The sequence below is a fragment of the Balaenoptera ricei genome, chromosome X, assembly GCF_028023285.1.
Source record: "Balaenoptera ricei isolate mBalRic1 chromosome X, mBalRic1.hap2, whole genome shotgun sequence".
NCBI classification, from domain to species: domain Eukaryota; kingdom Metazoa; phylum Chordata; class Mammalia; order Artiodactyla; family Balaenopteridae; genus Balaenoptera; species Balaenoptera ricei.
This window is the reverse complement of record NC_082660.1, coordinates 92,463,121-92,480,525: the sequence shown is the minus strand read 5'-3', so window position 1 is coordinate 92,480,525 and position 17,405 is coordinate 92,463,121. Positions and strand designations below refer to the sequence as shown.

Below are 17,405 nucleotides of genomic sequence, written 5' to 3'. Positions count from 1 at the left end.
AGGCTGTCCAGGTGTAGGACTGATTGGGGAAGGAACACATTCGCTTCCATGGGACACTACATAGCCCCTTTATACACTGAAATGGGACAACGATGGTAAGGAGGAAAGTGCCCTGCTGGTGTGTTGCTGGTCCGTGGGGGCAGAGAAGAACCGGGAGCACAGACAGTAGGGAAGCTGAGTTGATGCTCAGTTCCCTAAACCTCCATTAAAGTAGGAAGCAGACATCAAGGGGAAGGATTCACGACTAATGGATCCCCCACACCATCTGGAAACCATACACCCTCTAGTTTCTCTCTGACCCCAGGTTCCATGGACTCCATCTGCCAGCGAGGTTCTACCTGCCTCCTGAAGTCACATTCTTAACCAGAACACTCTGTCCACCTGTTAGCTCTTCCCACACTCTCCTTTGTTTCGTCTCTGCGTCATCCCTGAGGTCACTCAGGCTTTTCTCCTCCTTTGTTGCTTTCCTCCTTTCATCCGTTCAGTGAGGTGTATCACAACACAGCACTGCTCTGACAAGTTTAGGCTTTTTTTTAAAAAAACACATATTTTTCTTGTGCACTTATCATTTCTGCAGAGTTAAGATCTGACCCTTGCCCCAAACAGATCTTTTTTGACAAAACCCCTCCTCCCTTCTGCTTGGGTAACTCTGTGCTGTTGTAGACGCATGGGCTCAGTATACTTAATTAAATGTGTTATCATCCATACTTCCTGACCTTTTTCAACCCTGTTCAGTAGAGTCTCTGCACAGGATTTCTCCTGGGATATAATAGTTTGTTTCTGGATTTCAGCCATGTCATCTGCACACGTTCTTTCATAGACAGTTGGCCCTATCACTGGATCTTTTTTGGAGGGCTTCAGTAGTTTACCATGTGGGCCCACAATGCCTCTTTCCTTGCCTCTAAATTCATCTCTCTGCCAACTTACTGAAGGTAGGGATTAATGAAGATGCAGGGTAAAATTCTTGGGCTTCCCTGAGTCCCTTGGCGTTGGAATAGAAGCATTTAATAACCAGGGAGTGGATATTACAGAATGCAGCTGGTGGTGTTAGAACAGATTTGAAACATCTGAAAAGCACTGCATTCTGATAGAGATATTTTCTAAGGGCAGAGGAAAGAGCATGATACCAAAGTAAGTGAGTGTTCATGGAGATGATGTAGAGATTTTAATTATCATTTAGAATCTGGGGAATATTTGTGCCCTTATCCTAGGATATCTTTCATTCATTCACTGATTCATATCTACATGGGTAATAGGTAGCTCAAACAGTGGTGAGTATCTGCATGCCCAACTCTTTCCATTGTGTGATCAACAAAGTTCCATTATTATCCACCTTTTGTAGTAGAATAGTCTTCAGTATTTTCTCTACATTCATTGAGAACCACATAACATAGTGTAATACTTTTTGATTCAACCATTCAACAGAATTTTAGAAATTTCAAGAGGAAAAGGAAAAGCTACTATGTTTATATTTTTGCTCTTTCCAATTTTCTTTCTTCCTTACTGACATGCTAAGAGCACCTCTATTATCAATTCCTTTCTGTCTTAAGAACTTCCTTTAGCCATTCGTTTACTTTACATTCTGCTGGTGATAAATTCTCTTCATTTTCCTTCATCCGACAATGTCTTTGCATACCCCACCTTTCCTGAAGGATAACATAACCACCGGATATAGAATTTTAGGTTAACAGTTTTCTTTCAGCCCTTGAAAAATGTTGTGCCACTTCCTTCTATACTCCATGGTTTCTGATGAAAAAATTGCTGTTATTTGAATTGTTTTTTTCCTTTAGATAACGCATCATTTCTCTCTCCCTGCTTTCAAATTTTTTCCGATTTTTTTGGGGGGTTTGTCTTTAATATTTTCCTAAGTTTGATCATGATGTGTGTTTCATGGATTTCTTTGGAACAATTCTTTTTGGGGTTCGCTCAGCTTCTTGAACCTCTAGGTTTATGTCTTTTGCTCAACTTGAAATTTGTTAGCCATAATTTCTTCAAACACTTTTTCTCCCATGCACTTTTTCTCCTCTCCTTCCAAGAAAAAATGACATGAATATCACATCTTTTGTTTATGGTCCCATAGGTAGGTCCCCGAGGCATTGTTCTATATTTTTTTAATCTATTTTTCTCAGTCGTTAAAGTTGGGTTGTTGCTGTTGTTCTGCCTTCACGTTAACTTTCCTCTTTCCTCTCCATTCTGCAGTTACATCCATCCATTGAATTTCTATTTCAGTGTGTTTCAGTTCTAAAATTTCCATGCTTTGTGACCACCTAGAGGGGTGGGATAGGGAGGATGGGAGGGAGGGAGACGCAAGAGGGAAGAGATATGGGGATATATATATATGTATAACTGATTCACTTTGTTATAAAGCAGAAACTAACACACCATTGTAGAGCAATTATACTCCAATAAAGATGTTAAAAAATAAATTAATTAATTTAATTAAATAAAATTTCCATTTGGTTCTTCTGTGTATCTTCCATTTCTTTGCTGAGACTTTCTACTTTTTTCATTTGTTTCAAGCATGTTTGTATTTTCTCATTGCAATATTTTTTGAAACATTTTTATGATGACTACTTTAAAATTTACGTTAGAAAATTCCAGTATTATTATCTTGGTGGTGTTGTTTGTCGATTATATTTTTTCACTCAATTAAGATTTTTTGATTTTTTGGATAGAAGAGTTTTGATTATATCCAGGACATTTTGGGTATTATGTTATGAGACTGTGTCTTATTTAAGTCATCTGTTTTAGCAAGGCTTCAGTGACACCATGCCAGTGGGGGAAAGGGATCACAGTCTCATAGCAGCCAGGTGAGGATGAAAGTCCAGGTTCACCACTCAGTCTTCTCTGACTCAGGAGTTGGAGGGTAGAGAGGGAGAGGAAGGGGTGCCTGCCTCATTAGTGCTTGGTAGAGGTGGAATTTCAGGCTCCCCACCAGGCCTCCACCTACACTACCCTGGCTGGGAGAGGGAGCACACCTCCTTACTGTTCCGTATGTGGCCTCCATTGACACCATCCCAGGGGGAGGGGGTGTTCATTACTGCCAGGTGGGGATAAAAGTCCAGGTTCCCCACTCAGGCTCTACTAACATGGGGGATGGGGCAGGCATGGGGGTGGAAGGGAAGTGGAGCCCTGTTACTACTGCTTGGTGGAAGAAGGATTTCACTCCCCACCAGGTCTCCACCGACACCACCCAGGTAGGAGTAGGAAGGCACTTCTTGCCTGCCTTCCTTGTGGCCTGCCCTGACACTGTGGAGGGGAGGAGGGCTCCTCATCGGATGGTTGTGAAAGTTCCACTGTTTCGCTTGGCTTCGGGTGGCACCAGCCCAGAGAGGGGAAGGGTGCCTTCCCTTCCATGAGAGAGGAGGGGAAGGGGAGCCTAATTTTCACTGGATGTGGGTGGAAGTCAGACTCCTTGCATGGTCTCCACTGACACCATGGGTGGGGTGTGTGCTCATTTCCACCAGGTGGGGATGAAAGCCCTTCCTTCCCATGGGGTCTTCTCTGATACCACCCCAAAGAGTGGGGAGGGGTATTTGTTTATAATCAAGTGAGCATGGAGTCCACATTTCCCACTCAGTCTTTGCTGCCATGGTGAGGGCGCAGCTGTGTTTCATTCTGTGATTTTAGGGCAGTTGTTGTCTAAAAGCTTTGTTTCTTGCTAGGTTCCTCCTTTTTCTGGTTCTGTGTCTAAATACAGCAGGCTTTTCTTAGAGCTCTTTTTGTCTTTTCCTTTTGGTGTTTTAGGGTCTCCTGCTTCTCCAGCACCCCATCTGGTGTGTATGAGGTAAAAATAAAGCCAAGGGAATTCACTGCCTTATTACTTGGATCTCAAAGTCCCCAGCCAGTCTGCCTTTTTTCTTTTCACTTTTCAGAGGCATCTTATATTTGTTTTACCTGTAATATCCAGGATTTTTAGCATACCTAGCCAAAGTAATAGGGAGAAGTGTGTCTATTAAATCTTGTCCCCCAAACAAAAGTCATTTCCTTTTATTTTTTAATATAACTACAAGTGTATATACAGTTGGCCCTTGAACAATACAGATTTGTCCACTTATACATGGATTTTTTTTTCGGTAGTAAATACTGCAATACTATTTGATCCAAAGTTGGTTGAACCACAGATACGGAACCACAGATACAGAGGACCCATGGATATGGAGGAACTGAGTATATGGAGGGCCAACTATGAGTTATGTGCAGGTTTTCGACTGTGTGGAGGGTCAGTGCCCCTAGTCCCTGTGTTGTTCAAGGGTCAACTGTATTTGAATTCCCCCAATTCTTAGATTAAAAAAATACCATGCTATATACCTTTGTGTACATGGACTTTTTCTCTTAGCAGCATATCCTGGATGTCCCACCGTAGCTTTATGTGGAGCTATTCATAATTCTTCTTTGAGCTTACTTAGTATATACTGTGGGTTGTGTGATAGTTCATCCAGCACAGAACTGATGGATATTTAAGTTGCTTCCATTTTTTCTTATACAAATAGTGCCTCAGTGAATATCTGTATTTATATCTGTCATCTTTTTGTGTCATTACCCATATATCTTTAGTATATAGACATAATGTTTCTGGAAATGGGATTTCTTAGTCAAAGCATAAGAACATATATAATTTTGCTAGGTATAATCAAATTCCCTTTTATAGTGGTTGCATTACTTTCCTATAGCTACCGTAATAAATAACTACAAACCTGGTATCTATAAAAAACAGAAATTAATTCACTCACTGGTTTAGAGGTCAGAAGTCCAAAATTAGTTTCACTGGGCCAAACTCAAGGTGTCAGCAGCATGACGCTCCTTCTGGAGGCTCTAGAGGAGAATCTGTTCCTTGCCTTTTCAAGCTTCTCTTGGCTGCTGACATTCCTTGGCTTGTGCCTGTGTCACTCCAACCTTTGCATCCCTGGTCACATTGCCTTCTCCTTTTGTGTCTGTGTCAATTCTCCCTCTGCCTCTCTGTTGTAAAGACACTTATGATTGCCTCTAGGGCCTGGATAATCAGGATAATCTCTCCATTTCAAAATCCTTAACTTCATCACATTTGCAAAGACGCTTTTTCCAAATATAGTAAGATTTATAGGTTCCAGAGATGAGGATCTGATATCTTTTTTTAAAAAATTTATTTATTTTGTTTATTTTTGGCTATGTTAGGTCTTTGCTGCTGCGCACGGGCTTTCTGTAGTTGTGGCGAGCGAAGGCTACTCTTCGTTGCGGTGCGTGGGCTTCTCATTGCGGTGGCTTCTCTTGTTGTGGAGCACGGGCTCTAGGCACATGGGCTTCAGTAGTTGTGGCTCACGGGCTCAGTAGTTGTGGCTCATGGGCTGTAGAGCGCAGGCTCAGTAGTTGTGGCACATGGGCTTAGTTGCTCCATGGCATGTGGGATCTTCCCGGACCAGGGCTCGAACCTGTGTCCCCTGTGTTGTCAGGTGGATTCTTAACTAGTGCACCACCAGGGAAGCCCTAGGATCTGATATCTTTGGAAACAAATATTAAACCTACTACGGTAATCATAACCTTTTGCATCGCCGTGAGCAGTATGTGAAAGGACATGTTTTTTTTTTACATCCTCATCAAATGAGTGTGTTGATAATCTTTTGGATTTGCCAATCTAATAGTTTAGAAATGGTATCTTACTGTAGTTTTAATTGCATCTCCCTTACTAAAAGCAAGTTTGAGCATCTTTTACATATGTTTAAAGACAATTTGCATTTTTTCCATTAATTGTTTATTTCTTCCATGTCTCTGATAGGGTTGTTGTTTATTAATGACTGTTTTTTAATGACTCTGATAAGCTTCTATATAGAAGGAATATCAACAGTTTGTTAGATATTAGTTACACATATTTTTCTTGTGTCTTTTTAATTGTCTAGCATGTTTTATGGCATGCCAAATTGTTATTGTTATTTTTATGTAGTCAAATTTACTAATCTTTTTTCCTTAATGTGCTTGAATTTTGAGTCGTAGTTAGGAAAGTTCTCCTTCCCATAAAAGAGACTTTAACATGAATATCTCATAGAGATCAATTGAATTTGAAGCAGAAGGAAATGAAATATATGCATATTTATATGATGGATAAGCTTTGCTGACATTCTTATAGGATGAGATACCTGAGGATGTTGAGGAAGAGGAAGTAATCATCCTTTCAATACTTATTTTTAAACAATAAGGGGAGTTTTCTCATTTAACAAGAAATCTGGCAGAAAGCCAATTCCATGATTGGTTTAATTTAGCTGTTCCAACAGTGTCATCAAGGACACAGGTTCTTTCCATCGTCAGTGTGTTGGTTTGTCTGGCTCTCGTGATCTCAAGATGGCTGCCATAGTTCCAGGCTTCACACCCAATTAACAACATTCAGAGACAGAAAAAGAGTGTCAGCATGCTTCTCTTTCCCACCCTCCTCTTTTGTTATTTGTGGCAAAATATACATAACAAATTTATCATTTTAACCATATTTAAATATACAGTTCAGTGGCATTTAGTGCATTCACATTGTTGTACAACCATTGCCACTTCCTATTTCCGGAACTTTTTTATCATCCCAAACTGAAACTCTGTACCCATTAAAAAATAACTCCCTGTTATCTGCTCCCCGAAGCCCTGGTAACCACTATTCTACTTTATGTCTCTATGACTTATTATTATATGTATTTCATATAAATGAAATAATACAATATCTGTCCTTTAGTGTATGGAATATTTCACTTAGCATAATGTCTTCAAGGTTCACTCATGTTGTAGCATGTATCAGAATTTCATTCCATTTTAAGGCTGAATAATATGCCATCGTATGCATATACCACAATTTGTTTCTCCATTCATCTGTCAATGGACATTTGAGTTGTTTCTGCCTTCTGACTATTGTAAATAGTCTGCTAAGAGCTTTGTTGTGCAAATATCTGTTTGAGTGCTGCTTTTAATTATTTGGGGTATATACCCAGAAGTGTAATTGCTGGATCATATGAAAATTCTTTGTTTAATTTTTTTGGGGAGCCATCATCCTGTTTTCTACAGCAGCTGCACCATTTTATATTCCCACCAGCAAGGCACAAAGTAATGATTTCTCGACATCCTCACCAACACTTGCTAATTTCTGGTTTTTGTTATTTATTAATTTTTAATTGAAGTGTAGTTGATTTAGGATATTTTAGTTTCAGGTGTACAACATAGTGATTCAATATTTTTGTAGACTATACTCCATTTAAATTTATTACAAAACAATGGCTATATTCCCTGTGCTGTACAATATTTATATCCTTGTTGCTTATCTCTTTTATAACATAGCAGTTCATATCACTTAATCCCATACCTCTCTCTTGCTCCTCCCCTCTGCCCTCTCCCCATACTGGTAACCACCAGTTTGTTCTCTGTGAGTCTTTTTTGTTATATACATTTGTTTTACTTTTTAGATTCCACATATAAGTGATAACATAGGTTGTCTTTCTTGGTCTGACTTATTTCACCAAGTATAATACTCTCTAGGTCCATCACGTTGTTGCAAATGGCAGAATTTCATTCTTTTTTATGGCTGTGTAATATATATATATATATATCCCAAATATTCTTTGTCCATTTATCTGTTGATGGCCACTTAGGTTGTTTTCATATCTTGGCTATTGTATATAATGCTGCTATGAACATTGGGGTGCACATATCTTTTCAGATTAGTGTTTTCATTTTCTTCAGATATAAAAAAAAAAAGAATTGCTGGATCATACAGTAGTTCTATTTTTAGTTTATTAGGAAACTCCATACTGTTTTCCAAGGTGGACGCACCAATTTACATTCACACCAACAGTGTACAAGGGTTCCCTTTTCTCCAAATCTATGCTAACATTTGCTATTTGTAGACTTTTTGATGATAGCCATTCTGATAGGTGTGAGGTGATACCTAATTGTGGTTTTGAGTTGCATTTCTCTCATGATTAGTGACGTTGAGCATCTTTTCATGTGCCTGTTAGCCATCTGTATGTCTTCTTTGCAAAAATGTCTATTCTGTTTGTTTTTTTTATTAATAGCCATCCTAATGGGTGTAAGGTTGTTCTCATTGTGGTTTGGATTTGCATTTTCCTAATGATTAGTAATGTTGAGCATCTTTTCAAGTACTCATTGGCTATTTGTACATATTTTTTGGAGAAATGTCTATTCAATTTCTTTGCCCAGTTTTTAATCAAATTGTTCATTTTGTTGTTGTTATAGGAATTCCTTGTATGTTCTGGATGTTAATCCCTTATCAGATATATTATTTGCAAATATTTTCTCCCATTCTTTGTGTTGCCTTTTCACTCTGTTGATGGTGTCCTTTGAGGCATGAAAGTTATTGATGAAGTTCAATTTATTTATTTTATCTTTTGTTTCCTGTGCTTTTGGTGTCATTTCTGAGAAGTTGTTGCCAAATCCAACATTATGAAGCTTCTCCCCTATGTTTTCTTCTGAGTTTTATAGTTTTAGTTCTTACATTTGTCTTTGATTTATTTTGAGTTAATTTTTGTATATGGTGTAAGATAAATGCCCGACTTCATTCTTTTGCATGTGGATATCAGTTTTCTCAGTACCATTTATTGAAAACACTGTCCTTTCCCCATTGAATGGTCTTGCACCCTTGTTGAAAATCATTTGACCATAGGGGTGAGTGTATATTTCTGGGTTGTCTCTTACATTCCATTGATCTATGTGTCTGTCTGTATGATAATAGCACACTGTTTTGATTATTATATTTTTGAAATAAATTTGATATGAGGAATTTGTGTCCTCCAAATTTGTTCTTCTTTTTCAAGATTGTTTTGGCTATTCTGCATCCCTTAAGATTCTATATGAATTTTAGGATACGTTTTTAAAATTTCTCCAACAGCATAATTGAAATTTTGATAGAGATTACACTGAATCTGTAGATCACTTTGGGTAGTTTTGACAATTTAACAATACTAAATCTTCTAATCCATGAACACAGGATATCTTTCCATTTATTTATGTTCTCTTTAATTTCCTTCAACAATGTTATGTAGTTTTCAGTTTGCAAGTCTTTTGCCTCCTTGGTTAAGGTTATTCCTAGAGTATTTTATTCTTCTTAGTGTAAATGTAATTGTAACTGTAATTTTTCATAAATTCCTTTTTGGATTATTTATTTTTAATGTATGGAAATATAATTTATTTTTGCAGGTTGATATTGTATCCAATTTTGCTGAATTAACTTATTAGTTCTAATAATTTTTTTGTGTGTGGAATCTTTAGGGTTTTCTACATGTCAGATCATATCATCTCTGAACAGAGATAGTTGAACTTCTTCCTTTCCAATTTGGATACTTATTATTTCTTTTGCTTGCCTAATTGCTCTGGCTAGAGCTTCCAAAACTATGTTGCACAGTAGTGGTGAAAATGGGCATCCTTCTCCTATTCCTGATCTTAGTGGAAAAGCTTTTGTTTTCACCATTGAGTGTGATGTTAGTTGTGGGTTTTCATATATGGCATTTATTATGTTAAGGTGGTTTCCTTCTATTCCTAGTTTGTTGAGTGTTTTTATCATGAAAAGGTACTGAATTCTATCAAATGCTTTTTAAACATGAATTGACTGTGTGTTTTTTACCTTCATTCTGTTAATGTGGTATATTACATTGTTTAGTTTTTGAATGGTGAACCACACTTGTATTCCATGAATAAATCCCACTTTGTCATTGTGTATAATCCTTCTATATGCTTCTGAATTTGGTTTGCTAACATTTTTTAGGATATCTGTATCAATATAAGGGATATTGGCCAAGTATTCTTTTCTTGTAGTGTATATGTCTGGTTTTGGTATCAGAATAATATTGGTCTTACAAAACGAGTTAAGAAGTGTTCCCTCTTCTTCAATACTTTGAGAATATTTGAAAATAGACCATTTTCTTATAGCAGTTTTAGGTTCCCAGAAAAATTGACAGAAAATTAAAGAGTTCCCATATGACCCCTTCTCCAGCACACACACAGCCTCCCTCACTATCAAAAGTCCACACCAGTGTGGCACATCAATGAACCCACATTGACACATCATTATCACCCGAAGTCCATAGCTTACATTAGGGTTCACTCTTGGTGTTGTACAGTCTGTGGGTTTAGGCAAATATATGCTGAGATATGTCCACAATTGTAATATCATACAGAAAAATTTCACTGCCCTAAAGTTGTTCTATGCCCAACCTATTCATCCTTCCCTTCCCCCAACCACTGGCGATCACTGATCTTTTTACTGTCTCCATATTCATGCCATTGCCAGAATGTCATATAGTTGGAATCATACAATGTGTAGCCTTTTCTGATCGACTTCTTTAATTTAGTAATATGCATTTAAAGTTCATCTATGTCTTTTCAAGGCTTGATGGGTCATTTCTTTTTAGCAATGAATAATATTCCATTGTATAAATGTACCACAATTTATCCATTCACCTACTGAAGGACATCTTGATTGCTTCCAAGTTTAGGCAATTATGGATAAAACTGCTATAAACATCCTTGTGCAGGTTTCTGTGTGGACATAAGTTTTCAACATATTTGGGTAAATCCTAAGGAGTGCAGTTGCTAGATCATGAGGTAAGAGTATGTTTAGCTTTCTAAGAAACTGCCAAACTGTCTTCCAAAGTGGCCATACCATTTTGCACTTCCACCAGCAATGAATGAAAGATTTTCTGTTTATTCATGATTCGATTGGTAGGCTGTGTGTTTCTAGGAATTTGTTCATTTCATCCAGGTTATTTAGTTTGTTGTTGTATAATTGTCCATTGTATTCTCCTATAATCCTTTTCATTTCTGTAAAATCAGTAGTAATGTCCCCACTTTCATTTCTGATGTTAGTATTCGTGTATTCTCTTTTTATTCAGTCAGTGTAGCTAAAGATTTGTCAATTTTGTTGATATTTTCTAAGGACCATTTTGGTTTCATTGGTTTTTTCTTTTGTTTTTCTACTTTCTGTTTTTATTTATCTCCACTCTAAACCACACATATTATTTCCTTCCTTTTGCTAGCTTTGCGTTTAGTTTGTTCTTCTTTTCCTAGTTCCTTAAGCTGTAAAGTTAGGTTGTTAATTTGAGATCATCTCTTTCATGTAAGCATTGACAGTTATAAATTTCCATCTCAGCACTGCTTTGCTGTACCATAAGTTTTGGTTGTTGCATTTTCACTTATATTTGTCTCATGGTATTTTCTAAATTCCCTTGTGGTTTTCTCTTTGCCCCATTGGTTGTTTAAGAGTATGTTGTTTAATTTCCACACAGTTGTGAATTTTTCAGTTTTCCTTCTGTTATTGATTTCTAGTTTCATTCTATTGTGATTTAAAAAGATAATTTGTATGATTTCAATCTTTCAAAATTTATTAAGACTAGTTTTGTAACTAACATGGCCTATTCTGGACAATATTCCATGTGCAGTTGAGAACAATGTATATGTTGCTATTGTTTGTTGGAGTGTTCTGTATATGTCTGTTAAGGCCAGTTGGTTTATAGTGTTGTCCTCCTCCCACCCACTTTATGTTATTGATATCACCAATTGCATTTTTATACATTGTGCAACTATTAAAATAGATTTTTTTGATGTATTTGTCTTTTAAATCCTGTACAAAATTAAAAGTGGATTTAGAAACCAAAAATTTTTAAATACTGATTTTTATATTTGTCCATATATTTACCTTACCAGAGATCTTTATAGTTTTATATAGCCACAAGTTATTGTTTAGTGTCCTTTCATTTCAACTTGAAGGACTCCCATTAGTCTTTCTTGTAGGGCAGGTCTAGTGCTAATGAACTTCCTTAGCTTCTGTTTATCTGGGAATGCCTTGATTTCACCCTCATTTTTGAAGGATAGTTTTGACAGATATAGAATTCTCATTTGATAGATTCTTTCTTTAAGTACTTTAAATATATTATCCTACCACATCTGGCCTCTAAAGTTTCAGCTGACAAATCAGCTGGTAATATTATTGAGGATCCCTTGTATGTGGTAAGGTGATTTTCTCTTGCTACTTGCAAGATTCTCTCTGTCTTTTCCCATTGACAGTTTGATTTTAATGTTTGTTGGTGTGGGACTGTTTATGTTTGTCATAGCTGCGGTTTGTTGAGCCTCTTTTACTTGTACATTTACATATTATGTCAAAGCTGGGAAGTTTTTGGCCATTATTTTTTTCATGTAATCTTTCTGCCACTTTCTGGCTCTCTTATCCTTCTGGGACTCTCATGATGTGTATTTTGGTCCTCTTGATGGTATCCCATAAGACCCTTAGGCTCTGTTCTCTTTTCTTCATTATTTTTTTCTTTCTGCTCCTCAGACTCAATACTTACAAATGTCCTATCTTTGAGTTTGCTGATTCTTTCTTCTGCCTGATCAAATCTACAATTGAACCATTCTAATGAATTTTTCAATTACATTATAATATTATTCAGCTCCAGAATTTGTTTCGTTCCTTTTAAAAATTTCTGTCTCTGCTGATATTCTCATTTTATTCATACTTCTTTTTCCTGATTACCTTTAGTTCTTTGTCTGTTTTCCTTTGTCTCTTGAGCATATATAAGACAGTTGCTTTAAAATCTTTGTCTAGTAAGTCCTATGTCAGGGCTTCTTTGGGTGGAGATGGTTCTATCAATTTTTTCTGTGCCTTTGAATGGGCTATATTTTCCTGTTTCTTTGTATGCTTTGTCATTTTTGGTTGCAATATGAACATCTCAAATAACAACACCTCTACCAGTCTTTGCAGACTTGCTCTCTACAAGGGTAATCCTTTACCAATGAGCTGGACTTGCTCTGATCATAGGAATTAGCCTGAAGTGAAAGCTTAAGATCTTCTCAGGCCTTTTCTGCACATGCATGTTGTGTGGGCCTGTGTGTGAATATCTCAGTTCCCCTTTATACATGGCTACTTTTAAATGTCTTAATTTCCCAAAGAGTCTCACGCCAGATTCTTCTTGGCACCTTAGATAGTCTATTGTATGCCTCCACCTATAATCTCTTGTCTCAGCTTTCTGTAGACCTATAGTCTTCTTGCACCTTTCACAGGCACTGTCGCCTTTCCCGCCTGTCTTCAAAGTTAGGAAAAACAAAGAGGAGTCCTTCAGGCAGCACTCAGACAAGTTAGAATATTGGAAATTAGGTCTCTTCTACTTCTCTGGTTTGAAGGACGGACTGGGAACTGGGCTGCCACCTCCTCCAATTCAAAACTGCTGCCACACTGGGCAGGTGGTAAGGAAAGGGTAAGTAATGACTCAAAACTTTCCCTACCATTTTTAATTAGGTCTTTTCCTAACTGGGTGTTCCTTAGTTGCTGTAGACCTTTGACTAGTCTCAGATCTCTTATAAAGTTATTTTATCAAGTCTCTAGTTATTTTTTATAATGTTTTTTTGTGGGTGAATGAGGGCCTGGAGCTTCTTAGCCTGCCATTTTGCTGACATCACTTCTCTTATTAGTTTTTAATGTATTTTCTTCTCTCCCCCTTTTATCTTCCATTTTCACATTGGAATAGCATTAACCCATTGAGTGCCAGAAAGAAGAAAGTACAAAATAACAGAGTATTAAGAAGGGTCTGCCATATAACACACTGAAATCAGGATACCTGTGTCCTAAATACCAGATTTATTTTTTTATAAGACCAAGCATAGTCATTTCCCTTGTGTTGGCCTCATCCATAACAGAAAAAGTTTGTATATCCCAATGGTTAGCAACATGGGCTTTGGTGTTAGATAAAGTTAGATGTGAGCTGGGCAAATTTAATTACTGATTTCATGATCTTTATAGATAATATTGAGCCTCCAGAGATATGAGACCCATATGTAATATATAAGCATTATATGTACATACATGGAGAATATGATTAGAGTAAATGCACAAACATCATACATTATTTTTAAATCACTGAATGGTAGGTTTCTGGTTATTTATTTATTTATCTCTGGACTTGACAATATTTTCCACAATTTCTAAGTTAGTAATGGATCATTTTTCAGAGCAGAATTAAAGCTCATAGAAAGAATGCTTGTTTTGAAAATTTCAGACATAGATTTATAGAAAATAATATAACAGACTTCTGTATATTCAAATTGAGAAATAAAATATCACATATGCAGTTGAAACTCACTTTGAATCTTCTCTGATTATATTAGTCTCCTTCTTCCCCAGAGGTAATTTTTATCAAGACTTTGGGTTTTCCATACTTAAGACTTTTCTTTATAGTTTATTACCTATGTATATATATATTAATTTTATTACGTATGTATATATCCCTAAGTGAAATATGGTATTGTTTTCTTGCATGGTTGTATCTATAGGTGCTGGCTACCTGATGGAAAGGAGAAAGGAAGAAACATAAGGAGAACAAATACACATTCACATCTCAACATTGTGACCTGCCATATATGCCTTCCTTGCCGTGTGTATTCTCTTGCAGAGCTACTAAAATGGACACAATCATTATTTTTAGCTTATGTGCAGTAGGGAGCACTAACACATTCTGCAGATACTATTTTCAACCCTTTTTTCCCTGATGTCTTCAAAGGCTTAGTTTCCCAAGTGCCATCTAGCTCAAAGTTCAGGCCTAATTTACTGGCTTTCATTCAGTTACTCATGTAGGCCTGTGTATCTAGAATCTAATCTGTAGCATCCTGGTGAAATTTAGTTTTTCTGTTTCCAGACTACTACCCATATCCCTTGATTGGCTTAAGGATGCATCCCATTTTGAACTTGATCTGATTTTGTATTACAAGTGCTGGGCATGTGTATATTTTCCTTGCCTTTTATTATTCTTAATTGCACAAGGAAGGTGATTCAGTGGTGTTTTCATATGCATGTGTTGATTGCTCCTGAATAAGCCTGTGACTAAACTTTAACCCTGAATCCCACTGTTTAAGGGTTTTCCCCCTCTGGATGCTGTGGAGCTGAGCTCTGGGTGATCCCATGCAGACTGTCACCCTTTTACTCCCTTGTGGCATTCATTGTTTAGATTATTGGGAGGTTAAGCTGATGAGCCTTCTTTTAATTCAAGGAGCTTTATTTGGGAGAGTACATAAAGAATGTTGTGAAACTACTTTTATCTAAAATCCAGGGAAGTGGAGATGTCATCTGACTGTCAAATCTAAGGTTTATCTGAGAGACATGCTTGCCCTTCCCCTAGGCAATTATATTTTCCCTGAAGCTACCAAAATGGGACTGTCATGTGGATAGATTCATAAATTAGTTTTGTGGCCACCTCATTACCTAATTCCCTTGGTTTAGGCATGTTCTTTATCTGACACCGACCCACTGTGGAATGGCCGGGGATACTTATTTTTTCTCTTTATTCTTTTTGCTTCAGAACCCAAGTGCTTTTGTTGTAGATAAAAATGGGAAATGCAGGAAAGGTAAAAAAAAAAATAGAAACCCTTTAGAAGTCTACTACTTGTGAGTAGGCACATTAAATAGTTGAATATAATATTTTTCAGAAAACAAGACCTACCCATATGTTGTCTACAAGAAACTCACTTTAAATACAAAGATTCATATAGAATAAAAGTAAATGGGTGGGGAATATGCTAACATCCTAACACTAACCAAAAGAAAGCAGAAGTAGCTATATTCATTTCAGACAGAGCAGACTTCAAATCAAGGTGAGTTATCAGGGATAAAGAAAGGCATTCTATAATGATTAAAGAAGTCAGTTCTCCAAGACATAACAGTCTTTAACATTTATGTGCTTAACAGCAAAGCATAAAAATATGTGATGCAAAAACTAGTAGAATTGCAAAGGGAAGTATAATAGATTGATCGCATGATCACATCAATGCATTTGACAGAAGCATTTGACAAAATGCGACACTCATTCATGATTGAAAAAAAAACCTTCTCAGTAAACTAGGAATAGAGGAGAAATTCCTCACATTGATAATGAATATCTACAAAAAACCTACAGCTAACATCATATTAATGGTGAGAAACTTAAAGGTTTCCCACTAAAATCAGGTACAAAGCAAGGATGTTCACTTTCACAACTCCTTTTCAGTATCATACTGGAAGTTCTAGCTAATGCAAAAAGGTAAGAAAAGGAAATAGAAGGTATACAGTTTGGGAAGGAAGAAATATAATTGTCTTTGTTCACAAATGACATTATCATCTATGTAGAAAATCCAAAAGAATCAACAACAAAAATACCCCTCTAGAACAAATAAGCAGTTATGGCAAGGTTGCGGTATACAAGGTTAAAATACAAAAGTCAGCCACTTTCCTATATACCAGCAAAGAACAAGTAGAATTTGAAATTGAAAATACAATGCATTTACATTATCACCTTCCAAAATGAAGTACTTATGTATAAATCTAACAAAATATGTACGAGATCTATATGAGGAAAACTACAAAACTCTGATGAATGAAATCAAAGAACTAAATAAATAGAGATATTCCATGTTCATGGACAGGAAGTCTCAGTATTGTTAAGATGTCAGTTCTTCCCAACTGGATCTGTAGGTTCAATGCAATAACCCCCTCCCCAAATCCCAGCCAGTTATTTTGTGGATATTGAAAAACTGATTCTAATGTTTATATGGAGAGATAAAAGACCCAGAATAGCCAACACGATACTGAAGGAGAAGAACAAAGTTGGAGGGCTGATGCTACCCAACTTCAAGGCTTATTATAAAGTTCACAACACTGTGGTATTGGCGAAAGAACAAATAGATCAATGGAACAATAAAGAGCCTGTAAATAGGCCCACATAAATATAGTCAACTGATCTTCAACAAAGGAGCAAAGGCAAAAGAATGGAGTAAAGATAGTTTTTACTACTAATGGTGCTGAAAGAACCAGACATACACATGGGAAAAAATGAATCTAGACACAGACCTTACACCCTTCACAACGATAACTCAAAATAGATCACAGACCTAAATTTAAAACATAAAACTATAAAATGGCTAGAAGATTTAGGAAAAAACCTAGTTACCCTTGTTTATGGCAATGTCATTTTAGATATAATACCAAAGGCACAATCTATGAAAGAAATAACTGATAAGCTGGAATTCATGAAAATTAGAAACGTTTGCTCTGCAAAGGACAGTGTCAAGAGAAAGAGAAGACAAGTCAAAGAATGGAAGAAAATATTTGCAAAAGACACATCTGATAAAGGACAGTCATCCCAAATATACAAAGAATTCTTAAAACTCAGCAATAAGAAAATGAACAAACTAATTTTCAAGTGGGACAAAAACCTTAACAGACAACTCATCAAAGAAGATATACAGATGGCAAATAAATGTAAGTAAAGATACTCCACATCATATATGATCAGAGAAGTGCAAATTAACAATGAGATACCACTACACATTTATTAGAATGGCCAAACTTCAGAACACTGGCAACTGGAGTTGGATTTGGAGAGGAATTGGAGCAACAGGATCTCTCATCTATTGCTGATGGGAATGCA

General features: G+C 36.6%; 1 long non-coding RNA gene across 1 annotated transcript in view; it reads left to right on the top strand.

The window, feature by feature from the left end:
- LOC132357484 (uncharacterized) overlaps nt 1-15,948 on the top strand; it is a 28,413-nt gene extending 12,465 nt beyond the window's left edge. Inside the window, exon 5 of the long non-coding RNA XR_009500229.1 lies at nt 14,281-15,948. This is a non-coding gene — a long non-coding RNA (uncharacterized LOC132357484). The remainder of the gene's footprint in view (nt 1-14,280) is intronic.
- The last annotated feature ends 1,457 nt before the right edge of the window (nt 15,949-17,405 follow it).